General features: G+C 40.6%; 1 pseudogene; it reads right to left on the bottom strand.

Moving 5' to 3' along the window:
• Nucleotides 1–12,216: 12,216 nt before the first annotated feature.
• LOC123465268 lies at nucleotides 12,217–17,204 on the bottom strand (annotated as a pseudogene).
• Between the last annotated feature and the right edge of the window lie 839 nt (nucleotides 17,205–18,043).

Raw genomic sequence — 18,043 nt, 5'->3', positions numbered from 1 at the left:
GAGCTTATTCGGCTTGATGCTGACTGAAATACTGTCCTAAAGCCAGAAATTTTGTAAGCAGACACATGGGGGTTGGACTTCCAGTATGACCACTAGAATCAGTGGAACCTTGGTGTGATCATAGGGAAAATGCGTGTCTAAGTACAGCACCTACCCCTTTGGGTTAATTTAAGGGATAATAAGGCAATGCTTTTAAAGTGTTTAGTCAGCACTTATAGAGAAGGCTGTTCTCCAGAAATGTTATGTTAATAATAATAATAGTCAAGATATACACAGGATTAAAAAAAAAATATTTGTCCACATAACTTTTGCTCCCATGGGTCAGTCTTCAAAGCCAGAGTGTGCAACTTGGCTTCCTCCAGCCCCATCTCTCTCTCTCTGGGGGTGCCCCATGGGCCTCCTTTGATGGATTAAATATTCCTATTAAGCAGATGGCTGGGCGAATGTCCCTGTCTTTGCTGGCCTTACTTTTCTTGAGTGATTTCCTATTATAGGAAGGGAGTATCCCGTAATAATGAAAAATTGACAGGCACTATTGATTAAATTCTTTTCTAGCCTCTTTTCCTTGACTTTCCCCCATTAGTTAAATCTGAGCACCTCAAAGATAAATGCAAAGAGGTGAAAAGAGGTGAGCTGGCATTGGGCTGCCTTCTTTCTTTTTAAGAACAAAATATTAGTGTGTTGTTTTGTTCAAGTCCTATCTTGCTAAGAGATCAAGGGAGGAGAAAAGGTTTAGATTACCCAATTACTGGCAATAAATTATTTTCTTTTCTCGGGGCCATATGAAAGCTTGGGATGGCAAACAGCATCTGAGAAATGTTCTTCTTATTTTGGTGGCACAGCAACTCCAGAAAATAGGTTAATTGGTTCAGAGACTTGCTCTTACTGTTAATGGCATTTAGCTTGTGAAATTGAACAACTGCATCTCAAGACAGAATGTTCATAAAATCGATATTCTGGTTGCTAAGTGTGTGTTTTTAAGATATACTTTGAATTAATTTATTCAAAGCCAGCTGGTGCTAATCCCAATATAACCTCTAGGAGGAAACCTCAACCCATGTTGTATCTAAAATAATCGGATTTTCTGTTCTCTTTCTATTGAACTTTCATATTGTATCTAAGTTAGTACTTTTGATATTTCTAAGTTTTTTTTTTTAACATTTATGTAGAACACCACATAATTGCAGAAAAGATAATAGTCACATACCCTAGGGCCTACTGTACACTTATGTTAAAAGTACAGCTTTTATTGGCAACTAAAGTAATAACCTTTCCGTATCAAATTGCTTTAAATTAAACTTAAAAAAAAAAAAAAAGCCGGCTGATACCCACACTTAGTAATTGTCAAACATTAGCATAATGTGGAATAGTAAAACTGCCTAAATCTTAGGTTTAAAAATAATTATTTACTTAGATGAATTTTGTATGCAGTAGCATATTATTAGAAATCCTTCCCCCTCACCTCTTCTAAAAATGCAAGATCCATGTATATATTAGTGTTATACTTAGGCTTCATGTGTAAGTGGAACTGTAACTTATGTTAGCCTCTGTGAAAGGGGTCTCATTTAGTCTCTCCTCATCCATCCATCATGGGCCACATACAAATGGGGTGAATTGATGCTTTGGATGGCTTTGTGCATTATTCCTTATGTTGGGTGACCTAACATGTGACCTCAGGGGGAAAAATGTGCAAGTCTATTTTTGATGAGGCTGCAACATGGCCTAGCCTGCATAATTTCTAGCCATTTGAAGGCACTTGGGAGATGAGGGTCCTAACTGATTGTGTGTGTGAGGCCCTCAGGCATAGGTCACCACTGCTTTTCACAGGAATGCATTTGTATTTCCCGGATCTCTGCTCAGTCACAGAGCCTTCCATGAAAACAAGCCTTCAGTGATTTTCAGGTGGCAGGATTCATTTGGTTTGCCAGGCCTGACCAGAGATTGAGTACCACCTGAGCATATCTGCCAGCTAAAGCCAGAACAATTCTTGTCTACTTTTGTGGCATATGGTTTATTTGAAGTGGATCCTTATCAGTAAGGATTGGCTTCCTGTCGTTCACTGACTTGCTGAAATTCCACTTGGTCACCTTGAGCAACTACCTTTCAAATTCGTTGAAAAAGTGTCTAGAAAGGAAGCACTTTCAATATCGAAGGATGCTCATATATGAAAGTGAAAGTGGCTCAGTGATGTCTGACTCTTTGTGACCCCAAGGACTACAGCCCACCAGTCTCCTCTGTCCACGAGGGTTCTCCAGGCAAGAACTGGAGTGGGTTGCCATTCCCATCTCCAGGGGACATTCCCAACCTAGGGATTGAATCTGGGTCTCCTGCATTGCAGGCAGATTCTTTACCGTCTGAGCCACTGGGGAAGCTAATATATAAGGACAGTCTTAACAAGCACAATGGCCTTCTGAGACTGTCATTGAGTGGAACGGTCTGGCAACACCATCATTTGGGGCAGTGTGCAAATATTTGGTGATGTCATTGGAAACTAAAGACTCAGAGGGCAAGCATGTAGTAGATGCTGGAATAGACTTCAACACCAAACTGTATTCTTCTCAAGGTCAGAAGATGTGACCTTGAAGTTAGCTATGACAATGCACATGCTTGGTTATCAGGAGAAAAATATTCTTTCAGGAACATTGTTGTTCAGTCATCCAGTCATGTCTGACTCTTTGCAACCCCATGGACTGCAGTGGGCCAGGCCTCCCTGTCCCTCACTATCTCCTGAAGTTTGCTCAAGTTCTTGTCTGTTGTATCGGTGATGCCATCCAGCCATCTCATCCTCTGATGCCCTTTTCTCCTTCTGCCATCAATCTTTCCCAGCATCAGGGACTTTTCCAATGAATCGGCTCTTTGAATCAGATGACCGAAATATTGGAGCTTCAGCTTCAGCATCAGCCCTTCCAATGAGTATTCAGGGTTGATTTCCCTTAATATTGAGTGGTTTGATCTCCTTGCTGTCCAAGGGTCTTCTGCAACACCACATTTCAAAGGCATCAATTCTTAGGCATTCTGCCTTCTTTATGGTCCAGTTCTCACAAGCATATATGACCATTGGGAAGACCATAGCCTTGGCTATATGGACCTTTGTTGGCAGAGTAATGTCTCTGCTTTTCAACATACTGTCTAGATTTGTCATAGCTTTCCTGCTAAGAGGCAATCGTCTTCTGATACCATGGCTGCAGTCACCATCTGCAGTGCTTTTAGAGCCTAAGAAGAGGAAATCTGTCACTAGTTCCCCTTTTCCCCTTCTATTTGCCATGAAGTAATGGGACTGGTTGCCATGATCTTAGTTGTTTTAATATTTAGTTTTAAGCTGGCTCTTTCACTCTCCTCCTCAGGAACATAAGAGAGACTAAATTTTTAGCTCAATTCCTATTGCCTACATTTTGGGACCCCTGACTGCTTTCTTTTAGTTCTTGGAAGAAATAAAAGAGAGTTCTTCATGTTTTCCTCATGGAACCTGAGAACATAATATCCAAGAGGAGATTAGAAATGAGAAAGTGAATATCTAGCCAGGCTTTAGACCTTTGTTTCCACTGTGCTACTTGGCTTAGTTTTGGAAATGAACTTTTGGTCTCAGTTTGTCCGAATGCAGTCATGCCTGCTCTGAAATATAAGCAATGAAATGAAAGTATGATTAAGTGAGGGTTTCAAAAATTAAATTTCTTTAAAGCTATATGTAAGTTTTTAAGATTCACAATAGGCACTCCAGTTTCCTGCAAATTTGCCTTCCTCGTTTCCACCTTTGGCTCATCACTCAGATTATTTGCACCCTGGAACAGCCTCTAATTTCCATTGGATCATCTTTCTTGACCCAACTCTGTCTTTTAAAAGGACAGACGGCATTATCCTTAGTGTTCTCTAAATGCTCTAAAATCCTATCAAACGATCATCTCAACTACATCATTTATCATTTTATCTTGCCTTGTATTGTTAAGCTTGAAAACTGCTATTCCTTGTCCCACCCAAAGAAAAACCATTCTTTGCCCCTAAACTGGGACCTCATGTAAACTCATTCTGCTCTGCATTCATCTACACATTGCAGAGCATGTAGTAGGTGCTTAGTTGCTCAGTTGTGTCCATCTCTTTGTGACACTGATTTGCATCTCCTGCCTTGCAGGAAGATTCTTTACCTGATGAGCCATCAGAGAAGCCTAATATCAGCTCAGTATCAGTTCAGTCGCTCAGTTGTGTCCGCCTCTTTGCGACCCCATGGACTGCAACACACCAGGCTTCCCTGTCCATCACCAACTTCCGGAGCTTGCTCAAACTCATGTCCATTGAGTCGGTGATGCCATCCAACCATCTCATTCTCTGTTGTCCCCGTCTCCTCCTGCCTTTGCTCTTTCCCAGCGTCAGGGTCTTTTCCAGTGAGTCACTTCTCAGAATCAGGTGGCAAAAGTATTGGAGGTTCAGCATCAGTCTTTCCAATGAACACCCAGGACTGATTTCCTTTAGAATGGACTGGTTGGATCTCCTGGTAGTCCAAGGGACTCTGAAGAGTCTTCACCAACACCACAGTTCAAAAGCATCAATTCTTCGTCACTCAGCTTTCTTTATGGTCCAACTTTTATATCCATGCATGACTACTGGAAAAACCATAGCTTTGACTAGATGGACACTGGGTTAATTGCTTTATTTTTCAATGGCTGTTCACTTACATCTCATTTTATCCTTTCCTCAATGCAAATGTCCCTTGGTCAGCAAGGAGATCAAATCAGTCAGTCCTAAAGGAAATCAACTCTGATTATTCATTGGAAGGACTCATACTGAAGGTAAAGCTCCAATACTTTGGCCACCTGATGTGATGAGCTGACTCATTGGAAAAGACCCTCATGCTGGGAAATATTGAGGGCAAAAAGAGAAGGGGGCAGCAGAAGATGAGATGGTTAAATAACATCACCAACTCAACAGACATGACTTTGAGCAAACTCTGGGAGATAGGGAGGGGCTGGGAAGCCTGGTGTGCTGCAATCCATGGGCTTGCAAAAGGTTGGACACTGATTTAGTGACTGAACAACAACAATAAATACAAATGTGCTTTTGTGTGTAGGTGAGATTTGTGACCCTGGCATTTGTGGAATGGTGGCATGAGACAGCCAAGTTTAGTGATCTGTCTCATCAGGTTCTTAGGCAAGAGCCTCTGGATGCATTGTCCAGATTTTTTTTTTTTTTTTTTAAACAAGATCAGTGTTCTTCAAATTTTCTTCTGCAGATGTGTGCCAGGACCCTCCTAGGACTGGCATAGTGAAAAAACTGTGAGGAGCAAGGGGACAGAGGGTTAGGGGCCTGGCAAGGCTTTTCCACTGATTTTTCTCATTAGATGCCTTCCTTTGGTCCCTGTCTCTTTCACTAGAATGTGACATTCCTTTGGTGGGGGTAGTGGTTTAGTCACTAAGTCGTGTCCTACCTTTTGCATTCCCATGACTGTAGCCCGCCAGGCTCCTCTGTCCATGGGATTTCCCAGGCACGAGTACTGGTGTGGGTTGCCATTTCCTGCTCTAGGGGATCTTCCCGACCCATGGCTTCGACCACGTCTTGAACCCATGTCTTGAACCTGTGTCTCCTGCTTTGCAGGAGGATTCTTGACCACTGAGCCACCAGAGAAGCCTGAAACGCCTGTAGCTAAGGGCTATCTTTTCTCTGACATCTGTGTTCTCACGTAATTTTCTGAATATCACCAGATGGGGCATAATCATAATGATGAACATTTATGAAGAACATATTCTGGAGACAGTGTATCATTCATTGATTACGTCTTTCAATTCTCATTGACTGTTATTATACCCATTGTGCAGATAAGGAAATTGAAGCAACAAAAACTAAATAGAAGCTAGAGAAATGTTCTGGACTAGCCATAAGACTCTAGAGGATTGTGCTGCCTTAATTGCCACTGACTTGAATTGTATATCTTTGTGCCTGAAGACAGGACTTGGCTTAGTTGCTTGGAATCAAGATAGCCTCCTCTGTATTAGACTGGCACTATAACCACTTTCTGAATGAAAGAAGCTATTTTTAAGTTGGTTTCTTGGTTAGATAGTACACTGTGGGCTTCTGTCAGTGTGACATTCAGAAATGTCCTGCCCACTATGTGCGGGGTGAACATTTTCGATATCAGGCCCAGAGAAGAGTCCTGGACAGTCATGAAAGAAAGGATTTGGGTCTGTGAGATGCCATTCAGCCCACGTGGTGGGGTGGAGAGGGCACAGATCTCATTGGTTCTTTAAAGATGCAAACTGAGACTCAGAAGTACTTCTCTAGAGAATGTTTGAAATGATGCCTGGAGCAAAACCAGATTACCCTATTCATGAAAAATATCTGTTTTCTAAAACCAAAGCTATTTGATTTTTAAATGAATGATTGAAGTCCTCAGTCAAAGCCCTTAGGTGCCTTTGGGGGATGTTTTGCAGCCCCTAACCTTCTCTAGTAAGTTTTTTTACGTTTTATGTTGTGATATATGGGGAAACCACAAACCTGACTCTAGGGGCTAACTTTTCCTGAGGCACTGCTTTTTACTTTGAGAATCATGTAACCATCAGCCCGTAGTTGGTGCACGTTGTATAAGATTCAGACTGTACATGAATGAAACCTAAGAGTTGCTTGTCCTTGGTCTCCTCTTTTCTTCCCTTTTTCCAATCCCTGTTGCTTTTCATCTCCTAAGTAGGTCTCAGTTGTGCCAGTTCCCTGCCATCCCCACCAGCAGCTCCTTGATGACGTCACCACCATTATCTCTCACCTGAACCAGTCTACTTTGCCAACAAAGGTCTGTCTAGTCAAAGCTGTGGTTTTTCCAATAGTGACATATGCATGTAAGAGTTGGACAATAAAGAAAGCTGAGGGCCAAAGAATTGATGCTTTTGAACTGTGGTGCTGGAGAAGACTCATGAGAGTCCCTTGGACTGCAAGGAGATCCAACCAGTCCATCCTAAAGGAAATCAGTCCTGAATATTCATTGGAACCACTGATGCTGAAGCTGAAACTCCAATACTTTGGCCACCTGATGTGAAGAACTGACTCATTTGAAGAGACCTTGATGCTGGGAAAGAGCAAAGGCAGGAGGAGATGGGGACAACAGAGGATGAGGTGGTTGGATGGCATTACCGAGTCATTGGACATGAGTTTGAGCAAGCTCTGGGAGTTGGTGATGGACAGGGAAGCCTAAGTGTTGCAGTCCATGGGGTCGCAAAGAGGTAGACATGACTGAGCGACTGAACTGAACTGAACCTATCTAATAGCCTCAGACATCTTTTCTGGACTCCTTTCAGTCTGTTCTCTCTGTGTGTATGTGTGTGTGTTTGTGTTCAGTTGTGTCTGACGCTTTGTAACCCCATGGACTATAGCCCACCATGCTCCTCTGTCCATGGAATTTTCCCAGGCAAGGATCTGGAGTGGGTTGCCATTTTCTCGTCCAGGGGATCTTCCTGATCCAGGGATCAAACCCACATCTCCTGCATTGGCAGATGGATTCTTTACCACTGAGCCACTTTGGAAACCCATTCTAGAGTCTAGATCATCTCAAAAAGTGGATATGCTCATGTGAGCCTCCTACTCCCTCCCATCCTTGTTAAACACCTCCAGTGCTATTCCACCTACTGATCTTAACAGACAAAGCTCCTTCATATGGTATGGATGCTCTGTGTTGTCTGGCATCTCTGCTCTCTCTCAATCTCTCCTCAATGTCTCATCTCTACCCCAGTGATCTCATTTCTCTTTTCTGCCTTTAGTCCTACCTTCCTGCCACAGGGCCCTTGTCATTTCTTCTTCTTGCTCCCTGGAATTCTTGTCTCTCTCAAATAAAGTCTAAGTCATCTTTTGGATTTCAGCTCAAGTGTCTCCTACTGCCAGGTTGGTTTAAATCTCATTTAATCTGTCTTAAGACCACATACCTTGTGTTTGTAGAACCCATCACAGTGTACACTTTGTACTTGTTGCTGTGAATCAAGTTAAAACCATGTGCATCATGGTTAAAAAGGAGGTTCAACACCCATTTAGGCCAGTTACTAGTGGTGGAATCTTGGGCCACACTAATTTCTTAATTTTCCTAAATTTCTCTTACCCTCAGTTTCCTCACCTATAACGTGTGGACAGTGATAGTTCCTAGGTGTTGTTGTGAGGATTAAATGAGAATATATATAGTAAGTACCTAGAATACTAGTAAGTACCTAACCACGGGTATTAATATGGCTGCTAAAAGACAAGTATAAAAAGCATTCCTCTGGTACATAATTGTGGGATGAATGAATACATCTAAAATTATCATAAAATTGCCAGTATTTTTGGTTCAAAATTGATTTTATTGAAAGTGGGCCAACTTTTTTCCAACTTTGTGCTCTTTTTTTCCAGAAGGAGGCTAGGCAAGAAAGTGTAGATGAATTGGGATAAACTATTACCTGCTTCTAGGGGCTTCTTGGTGGCTCAGATGGTAAAGAATCTGCCTGTGATGCAGAAGACCTGGGTTCGATCCCTAGGTTGGGAGGATCCCCTGGAGGAGGAAATGGCAACCCACTCCAGTATTCTTGTCTGGAGAATTCCATGGACAGAGGAGCCTGGTGGGCTATAGTCCATGGGGTTGCAAAGAGTTGGACATGACTCAGCGACTAACACTTTATTGCCTGCTTCTAGGAAAACTACTCAAAAACTTCTGTAATTATCTTTATGAAGAGCATAGTGTATATATTTCCATTGAATTTTACAACTTTGCTTACTGCCTTCTAGTTCAAACCCTAACTTGCTTCTGATAGAGCCGTAATCAGGATGTCTTTGTATTGGCAAGCACTGGGTATGAAGGCCAAAGTCACTTATACTGAAGTGTTTGAAATTACTGTAGCAAATTGAAACTCTAAATACAATTTGTGTCATTAACCTCTCAGGGATTATATTTTTGACTTTCTCTTGTGTGACATATATCCGGTCACATATTCATTGTGAACCAGTGCTTAAAATGCATAATCCTCAAAGGTTACTAGCAATTATTTAAAAGACCCCATATTCATCTCAAAACCCAGAACTGGGAGATAAGGTTTACGGAATGGCTGAATAGGACACTGGCATAAACAAACCATTTCATAGTTCTTAAAATAAAGTACTTATGGAGCACAGTTTTATCTACAAAGCTTGAGAAATGAATTTATTAATCCTCACAACGTCCCCTGTATTATTATCACCACATAATAAATATGGATCAAGGGGTTGAAAGGTTAAATTATGTCCCCATCCCCGCCCCTATAGGGAACTTAGTATTACTTTTTAATTGAGTTGTCTGTTTTGTTTTCCATCTCTAAGTTTGTGTCTCTTTTGCCAAATTTAACCATTTGTGGATATTTTTGAATATAGAATTCTTGAGTTAATCTTGAGACTCAAGTCCAGGTCAAGTTAGTGTCTTGCTGAATCCTCTTTGGAAAGTGCAGGGCTTATGAGTCATTGCTTAAATATATATTATATATTTTTTTCATGTTCTTTTCCATTATGGTTTATTATAGGATATTGAATATATTTCCTCGTGCTATACAGTAGGCCTTGGTTGTTTATCCATTCTCTATGTAATAGTTTGCATCTGCTAATTCCAAACTCCCAGTCCTTCCCTCTCTCAGCACCCCCCACCCCCTTGGCAACCACAAGTCTCTTCTTTTTGTCTGGGAGTCTGTTTCTATTTCATGGAAGTTCATTTATATCATATTTTAGATCCCATGTATGTGTACAGAAAATAGTATAATGAGCTCTCATATCTCTGCCACTGTGCTTTAGAAATAAAATATTACCAGAAAAAGCAGAAACTCTCAGGGTCTTTGCTCTTACCTTGTAAAACACCTTACTGTGAAGTGTGACAATGATCATTCCCACATCCCATGTCTATCTTTATATTGTCCTGCATACATGTGCATCTCTGGATAGTATAGATTATTATGTTACATGTTTTAAAAGTTTATATTACTGACATCATAAGGTATATATCTTTCTGCAACTTGTTTTTCCTTTTCTTTCTCAGTATTTTATTTTAGGAGATTTCACCCTTGATATATGTGGCTCTGGTTCATTTTCATTGCAGTTTAATATTTCACTCTGATTATGCCACACTTTTAAAAAATTTTTGTTGATGTTTAAGTGATTTATATTTTTTTAATATAAATACTGCTACTATAATGGTACTTACATATATTTATATATGATGTGAGACGTTTCTAAGATATATTACAAGGAAGGGAATGTAGGATCAAATGATATTGATACCTTAAACTGTTAGTAACTATTGCTTTTTCTGTAGAATGTTATACCAGTGTGCACATTAATAGTGTATGAGAGTTCTGACTGCTCCATATTTCATTTTACTTGGTATTGTCAGATTTTTATGTCTGATGGATTTAAAATGGTACCTTGTTATGTTTTAATTTCCGTTTTTCTGATTACTACCAAACAAAACATCTTTGTAAGTGTCTTTTTGTAATCGTTTAGGCTTTGTACTCTGGAAATTGCCTGTCTGTAGCTTTTGTCCATGTTTCACCTGGATTTCTTTTTATTGATTGGTAAGTGTTCTTTATATATTCAGGATACCAACCATTTGTCAATTATACATTTTGCCAATATTACTCATATATTCTTTAAGCTTGTTCTTCAATGCGTTCAGGTTAAAATTTTCTAAAATTCTTAGCATGGAAAATACAAACATAGGTAATTTTGCCTCCTTTTCTCCTAAAGTTTTATTTTCAAACATTTTGCACCTCTTATTTATGCTTTGGCACATAAGCTTTGTCCCTTCAGATTCTTGCTTATGCTGTTTCCTCTGCTTAAAGTGCATGTAACTGTTCCTTGCTTGGCTGACATCTATCAGTCTTGACAGCCCAATCTTTCAGAAAGTTTTTGCCTTCTTGCACCATGCCTTGCATCTGTCCTTGCACCATGCCTGCCCTGTGCAGACTGGGGAAGAACTTTTAGGTTTTCTCCTCCCAGAAATAATTATCATGAAGAAGAAAATAATGTCTCATGACTTTGCCACCTAGTCACCTAGTTCTGGTAACATCTTTCTGAATGGCCTACCAAAAACACTTGTCTACAGATTTCAGGCCCTATATAAATATTCTAATTAATTTAGCCTTGGCAGTATTTTCAGTGAGTTCCATATCACCCTGGTCTTTTGGACCTGCAACATTGATTCCAATTTTCAAAGACACTTATTCAATTGAGAGGAAAGAGCTCCAAATGCAGATATGGAAGTCTACAAAAAATTCCACAGCTATTTTCCTCCATTCTTTACCAAATAGCTATTCCAAATGGAGCTTATCAAACAACTTTCTATTTCCTACCTAATGTGAATCTTTATTTGGGATACATGTCAATTTACTCTGTTTTCTTTCTTTTATAAATGACCAGGACCTGCACTGGGACATCTGTTATTGTGAAGCTGGGATTTAACCCAACTAAGGGGAGGAAAAAGACCCAATACACCAAACTGTGTATTATTTACATGTTTCACTATTTAATTTCCTTTCTCCATTACACAGATTTTAGTATGCAGATTATTTGCCCAACAGGATTTATCAGTTCCTTGTTGAATCATATTCTCCTCGGGGTACATATTGTTCATATTTATAAATTCTTATTAATTTCAAGAATCACATTGTTTATCCAACAAAATTATTACAGCTTTGATGAAGCTTTTAAAGTGTAACATGTAAATCACTATTTTCTCACTTTCATAAGCAGCTGAATTTTTGATCTGGTGGATTATTATGGTTTAGAAGATACTTAGTCTTAGGGAAAATGCACAAGATGGTGCAGTCGTGTGTAGATGAGGTTATTTAATTAGAACTGCTGTTAATGACAAATTGCTATCGCTCTAGCTACCCCTCCTCCAAATTGCCTTTCTTAAATAGATAAATGAGCAGCGCTTCCCAATGTTGTTCTAAATAAGATGGGACTAATATTTAAAGCTATAAATGCTCCAATAACAAATGACAGGATGGAAGAAGTAAATGAATATTAAGTGTTTACAATCACTTGTTTTCTAAATTGCATCTTGATTGTGTTACCTGGGAGACTATTAGGGGGATTGTTTAATGAAAAGAGAACTTAAGGAGTTTTAAAAGAAGATTTTAGAGTAAAATAAAATAAATATGTCTTAATGTCTTTGTGACAAAAGGTAACTTTTTATGAGTTATCTTTTTATTTAATAAAGCTTTTTCTTTTGTTTCAAAATGTAACATTGGTGGGCCCTGTTCATGCATCTTCACTAGCAGCTGGGGCATCTCCATCCTTGGTGTTTCTGGCCTAAGTTATTTGAACTCTGTGCTTTGAAACCAGTTTAATAAGTCCTTTACTAAGGGGTTCCTGAAAGGCTGCCCTGGCCAGGGAACCACGGATCTTCAGTCTCTCAGAGATGACAGCTGGAGTTATAAACTTATAGTTGGGAACTTCTTTACAGAGTTTTGTCATATTTGCTTTGTCAAACAAGACTAGGTTATTGAGCTTGTCCCAGACTTTGCCTTTGGACTACTACTTCTTTTTGGGCTTACCCCCAGATTTTTTCACCGGAGGTTTGTCTTTCTTTACCACGTTTCCAGCATGTTTCTTCTTCTTGTCCTGGGCAGCATAGCGAAACTGGGAGAGCAGCTGCAACCCATTAGTTAGGTTTTTATGTGAGACAACAAGCGTTGTCTACATAACATGCTCATTCCTTGCTAGTACTTTATATCTGAGTAGTATCTTACTTTGCCTTTTCCAAACATTTTGATATCCACTATTGCATCTTTTCCTTCCAGTATGTCTGGGATGATAGAATGCCTCATTTGACAGAGGAAAAAACAGACCAGAAATGGTTATGTAGCTTGAATTAAACTGAAAAATCAATTAATAACAAAACTAAAATTAAAATTCTATGATGTCTAATGCCTTCCTGCAAATGTAGGTAAAATGGAGAAGATGGAAAAGTTGACTACTGCTTACAAGTCATGAGAATTTATAATACAAATTATGAAGTTCTGGCAGCTTTCCAATGCTAGAGTATTAGAAATAAATGATCAGTTTTCTAATTACAGACATTGGTTTCTCTCTTTGATGTATTTTCAGTATTTCCTATATGTTCTGAAATTAGGTCTTTGCCTTCAGAGTTAATATACAGCTGAGACCAGTGAGCATTCAGTTGAGGTGAAATGCTGTTTAGTGATTCTATAACTAAGGTGATCAGATCTACAATTTTTGTTACTGCCATTAGCATTTCATCTTTCTCTGCTCCTCTGTCTTCTTAGTAATGATAAGGTAAGAACCAGCCTTCCCTGATGGCTCAGGGTAAAGAGATGGTAAAGAGTCTGCCTGCAATGTGGAAGATCCAAGAAACAGTAACGCCTCTTAAATCAATGGCCATGTGCTGCTATCCAGAGAATGTAACTGAATCATCATGAAACTGCCGCAGATGTTGGCTCGTCGCATGATGTAAAAACACTTGAATCTGGCATCCAAACACTCTGTTGAAATCGTCAGTGTCTAATGTACTGACATGAAAGTTCTATGAAATTGGAGGACTATTTGTAATCATTTCTGTAGGTGCCCCTGGAGTTTTTCTGGGAATCTCAATTTGTATTTTAGTGGAAACACCCCTGGAGAAGCATCTCCTTTTCAGGTCCCTACCTTTTTTCCAGATCCTTCCTCTTTCCTTGATCGGTGAGCTGGGGGCTCTGTTATACAAGGTGAATTGGGCAAAGGAGGGAGAATCTTTTCCTGTTTCTATATGAACAGCTCCAAGTTCAAGCTCATAGTCAGTGGGCTTGGAGAGAAGGCTTCTGGTTGAAAGAACTGCACCTTGTCTCTGGTCTCTAAAAGCTTGCTAAGTGGTCATCAGGAGGTGATCACCTCTTTCTGGTCATCAGGAGAAAATGGGCATGTGGACTGAAAATTAATGTGTCTATTTGGTTGTTCCTTAGACTTTTGTCAAAGGTTTATCTGTTCCTATGTTTGATTTGCCCCTAAGCTCACTCTTTCCCCTCCCTTAAGTACTATGTGTATCTCTTTTGAGAGACACTGGTTAAACAGAAGCATGCCAGCTGCTTTGAGGGCCAGTTTGGAAAACTTTGGACCAAAAAAGATGTTTCTCTTTCAGGGATCACAAGCTGAAATGCATAGTGAAATAAGAAACATAAATTAGTAAATCAGGCTGAGGATGACAGTAGATGGTGATAAGGGCTGTGGCAAACTGGCACGGCCTCATCTAAAGGCGTGGTTTGGTTTTCACTCAGCTTCAGCAAATGGGCGTTTTCTTGAAATGCCCATGGTTACCTTGAACCTCTGATTTTATTCATCAGAACCTAGAAATCTTTTTATGTGACAGCTCTTGGTTGAACAAATAAAAAAATAAATAAATCATCTGGTACGCCATACAAAATATGCCATGTTGCAACTGCTTTTTTCCATAGGTATTTGGAAACCAGGTTGAGGGAGGGAGGGAGATGAGCCAAAGCCCATGAAAAACCTGCCCAGTTAGCATATTGTTTTCTATACCTACACTTATGAAGTCATCGCAAACTAAGTGATTTCCTGCCATATAGACATGGCAGAGCAAAGCCTCTTACCCCAGTGTATGCAGAATTTTGCACACCTCTGTGTTTTTGTGGGGAAAATGTCCATGACATTCTCAATGTTATGACAGTCTCAAAGTCTGTCAACCTAAAAGATTGTGAGTCTCTTCTGTCCCATCCTTGACAAGTTTGTCTAGTTTCTGCCTGTTTCTCTAGGGACAGGGAACTTACCACTGTGCATTCCTGTTAGAAGCAGTCTGAAGATTAGGAAACTTCTTAATAGCAATTTTTTTTTTTTCTCAACCTTTTTGTTATTGGCAGCTGAAAAAGTCACCTAATCTTTAACTAGGAAAATGCGCTTGAAAAAATAGTCTTAGAAATTAAGAGGTAGCTATAATTTCCTGTAACTATCACCCATTCTTAGAAAAAATGAACATTATTAAATTGTGATAGTTACTAATGGAATTTCTAATTCTTTTACAATTAAGGTCATTGAATCTTTATGTCTTGACCTTCATTCGGAGACGATTTACATGAAAATAAGGACTCCAAGTTTCCTCGTGTTCCGTTGACTCATTTAAGCTTTTTTCTATCATGATTTCTAGAAATGTGAAACTGGAAATGATACTAGCAGCTGCGGTAGAATGGAAGCTCTTAAAGTCAGAAGATATTGAGCTGATACTTCTGCTGCTTATTCAGTATATGATGTGAAACTGGAAGTATTGGTTTCCTCTTTTGAATGTGCGAGTCTGATAAAGTCTCTGCAAGTAGTGTGAAAAACAAATATGAACAGGCAGTATGTCATAGTGTAACAAGAGTGTGGCCATGCATAGCCCGTAGCATGCGGCCTTTGGTGCCCCATTGCCAGGTGAAGGTTTGCTGTCGCTGTTGTTCAGTCACCCAGTCACACCTGACTCTTTGCGACCCCATGGACTGCAGCACACCAGGCTTCCCTGTCCTTCACCAACTCCCAGAACTTACTCAAACTCATGTCCATTGAGTCAGTGATGCCATCCAACCATCTCATCCTCTGTGGTTCCCTTCTTCTCCCACCTTCAATCTTTTCCAGCATCTGGGCCTTTTCAAATGAGTCAGTTCTTTGCATCAGGTGGCCGAAGTATTGGAGTTTCAGCTTCAGCATCAGTCCTTCCAATGAATATTCAGGACTGATTTCCTTTAGGATGGACTGGTTGGATCTCCTTGCAGTCCAAGAGACTCTAAAGAGTCTTTTCCAACACCATAGTTCAAAAGCATCACTTCTTTGGTGCTCAGCTTTCTTTATAGTCCAAATCTCACATCCACACACGACTGCTGGAAAAACAATAGCTTTGACAAGATGGACCTTTGTTGGCAAAGTAATATCTCTGCTTTTTAATAAGCTGTCTAGGTTGGTCATAACTTTTCTTCCAAGGAGCAAGCCTCTTTTAATTTCATGGCTGCAATCACCATCTGCTGTGATCTTGGAGCCCCCCCAAAAATAGTCTGTCACTGTTTCCACTGTTTCCCCATCTATTTGCCATGAAGTGATGAGACCGGATGCCATGATCTTCATTTTCTGACTGTTGAGCTTTAAGCCAACTTTTTCACTCTCCTCTTTCACTTTCATCAAGAGGTTCTTTAGTTCTTCTTCACTTTCTGCCATAAGGGTGGTGTCATCTGCATATCTGAGGTTATTGATATTTCTCCTGGCAATCTTGATTCCAGCTTATGCTTCATCCAGACCAGCATTTCTCATAATGTACTCTGCATATAAGTTAAATAAGCAGGGTGACAATGTACAGTCTTGACATATTCCTTTCCTGATTTGGAACCAGTCTATTGTTCCATGTCCAGTTCTAACTGTTGCTTCCTGACCTGCATACAGGTTTCTCAAGAGGCAGGTCAGGTGGTCTGGTATTCCCATCTCTTTCAGAATTTTCCACAGTTTATTGTGATCCATACAGTCAAAGGCTTTGGCATAGTCAATAAAGCAGAAATAGATGTTTTTCTGGAACTCTCTAGGTTTTTTGATGATCCAACAGATGTTGGCAATTTGATCTCTGATTCTTCTGCCTCTTCTAAATTCAGCTTGAACATCTGGAAGTTCACGGTTCATGTACTGTTGCCAGGAAGGTTACCCTGGGACTATTAATGGTCATACTCAGCCACTGGTTGGCTTGGTAATGGGCCCCTCCCCCAAGTGAGCATCTGTCAAAGAGTGAAGGTTAGTGGTCCCGCTCAGCCACTGGTTGGTGCTGCAGGGGGCCCCTCCCCCAAGAGACCAACTGTTAAAAAAGTACCTACTGGGCTAGTCTGTCAACAGTCAGTGGAGCTGTGGTCCTGAGGTAGAGAGTGAGGTAAGAGATGGGTCCTGGCCTTCTCCCTAGCTCTCTAGCTCCCCTGGCCCCTGGCCAGTGGGTGAGCTGAAGGCCCAGGGAACGGGATGGGGGATGTGTCCTGCAGGGTTCCAGAGCCCCTGCCAAGTCCGCCCACTAGCCAGGCCCAGACCTTGAGGCCATGGTGAACCTCTCCCCCATCCTTACCTCTGAGGCCTAGAGGCAGCAGTTGTCTGCTTGGAACATGGTCTGTGGGACTTGCCCCCACTGTGTGGGCAGCCTGAGTAACCTGAGGGCCTGGTAGGTCCTGGTTGCCTGACTCCCTCAGCAGTGGCGGGGCCTGAGGACTACCCCTGAGGGAGCTGCTAGCTGAGATCTGCATTCTCTCAGCCAGGACCTGGGCCTCAGAGGTTGAAAGTTGTGCCTTGAGATCCTTGCCCTTTCTTGTCAGAACAGAGAGTAACTTTTGTTTGGTGGAGATTTACAGGATCATTTGTGCCCTGACCATGACTCACCTCAAGAACAAAGGCTCTCACAGCAAGAACTTTGCAGGAACTTACCATACCCCTCCCTCACCTTTCCTATGAAAGGACTTTCCTGAAAGCTTTTGGGGAGTTTGGGGTTTTTAAGGCAGGAGCCATCCATCTCCTTGCAGGGCCCTCAGTAAACCTTTAACTGGTCGCAGCTCTGACGTGTTGGTGTTGTTTGGCCTCATGGTGTGTCAGGCACAGGGATTTCATTTCACCAACTGTAGGAATCATCAAAATCCTGATTTTCTTGGCTGTGGAACTAAGTACTAGTTATTTAACTTTTCTAAGCCTCAGTTTCCATATCTGTACATTGAGAAGTAAACCATGCTGGCTTATAGGAATATTTTAACTGTTAAATGAGAGTGTGTGTGTGTAAAGAGTTCCCATAATACCTGACATACAGTATGTATTTAATTAATGTTGGCTATTAATGTTTTGATGATGCTGATCAACATAAAAGCCCTGGGTAAAATGTAACATTTAAAATTATTGTGATCACTCAGACCTTTTATTTTCAGTGTGGAGACGAGGGTATGAGCAATCCCATGGTAGGAAGAGCTGGGTCAGGCTGTATTTGGAAGCATGAGGAACCTTTAACAAGTGCCAATTATACTTTGTGGCGCAGAGCTTAAAATATTTTTAGAAAATCTTTAAAATAAACAGATACATTGAGAAATAAAATGAATTGTAA

This window comes from Bubalus bubalis, chromosome 21, assembly GCF_019923935.1.
Source record: "Bubalus bubalis isolate 160015118507 breed Murrah chromosome 21, NDDB_SH_1, whole genome shotgun sequence".
NCBI lineage: Eukaryota > Metazoa > Chordata > Mammalia > Artiodactyla > Bovidae > Bubalus > Bubalus bubalis.
Note: the sequence above shows the minus strand (reverse complement) of the source record. Positions and strands in the feature narration are given on the sequence as shown.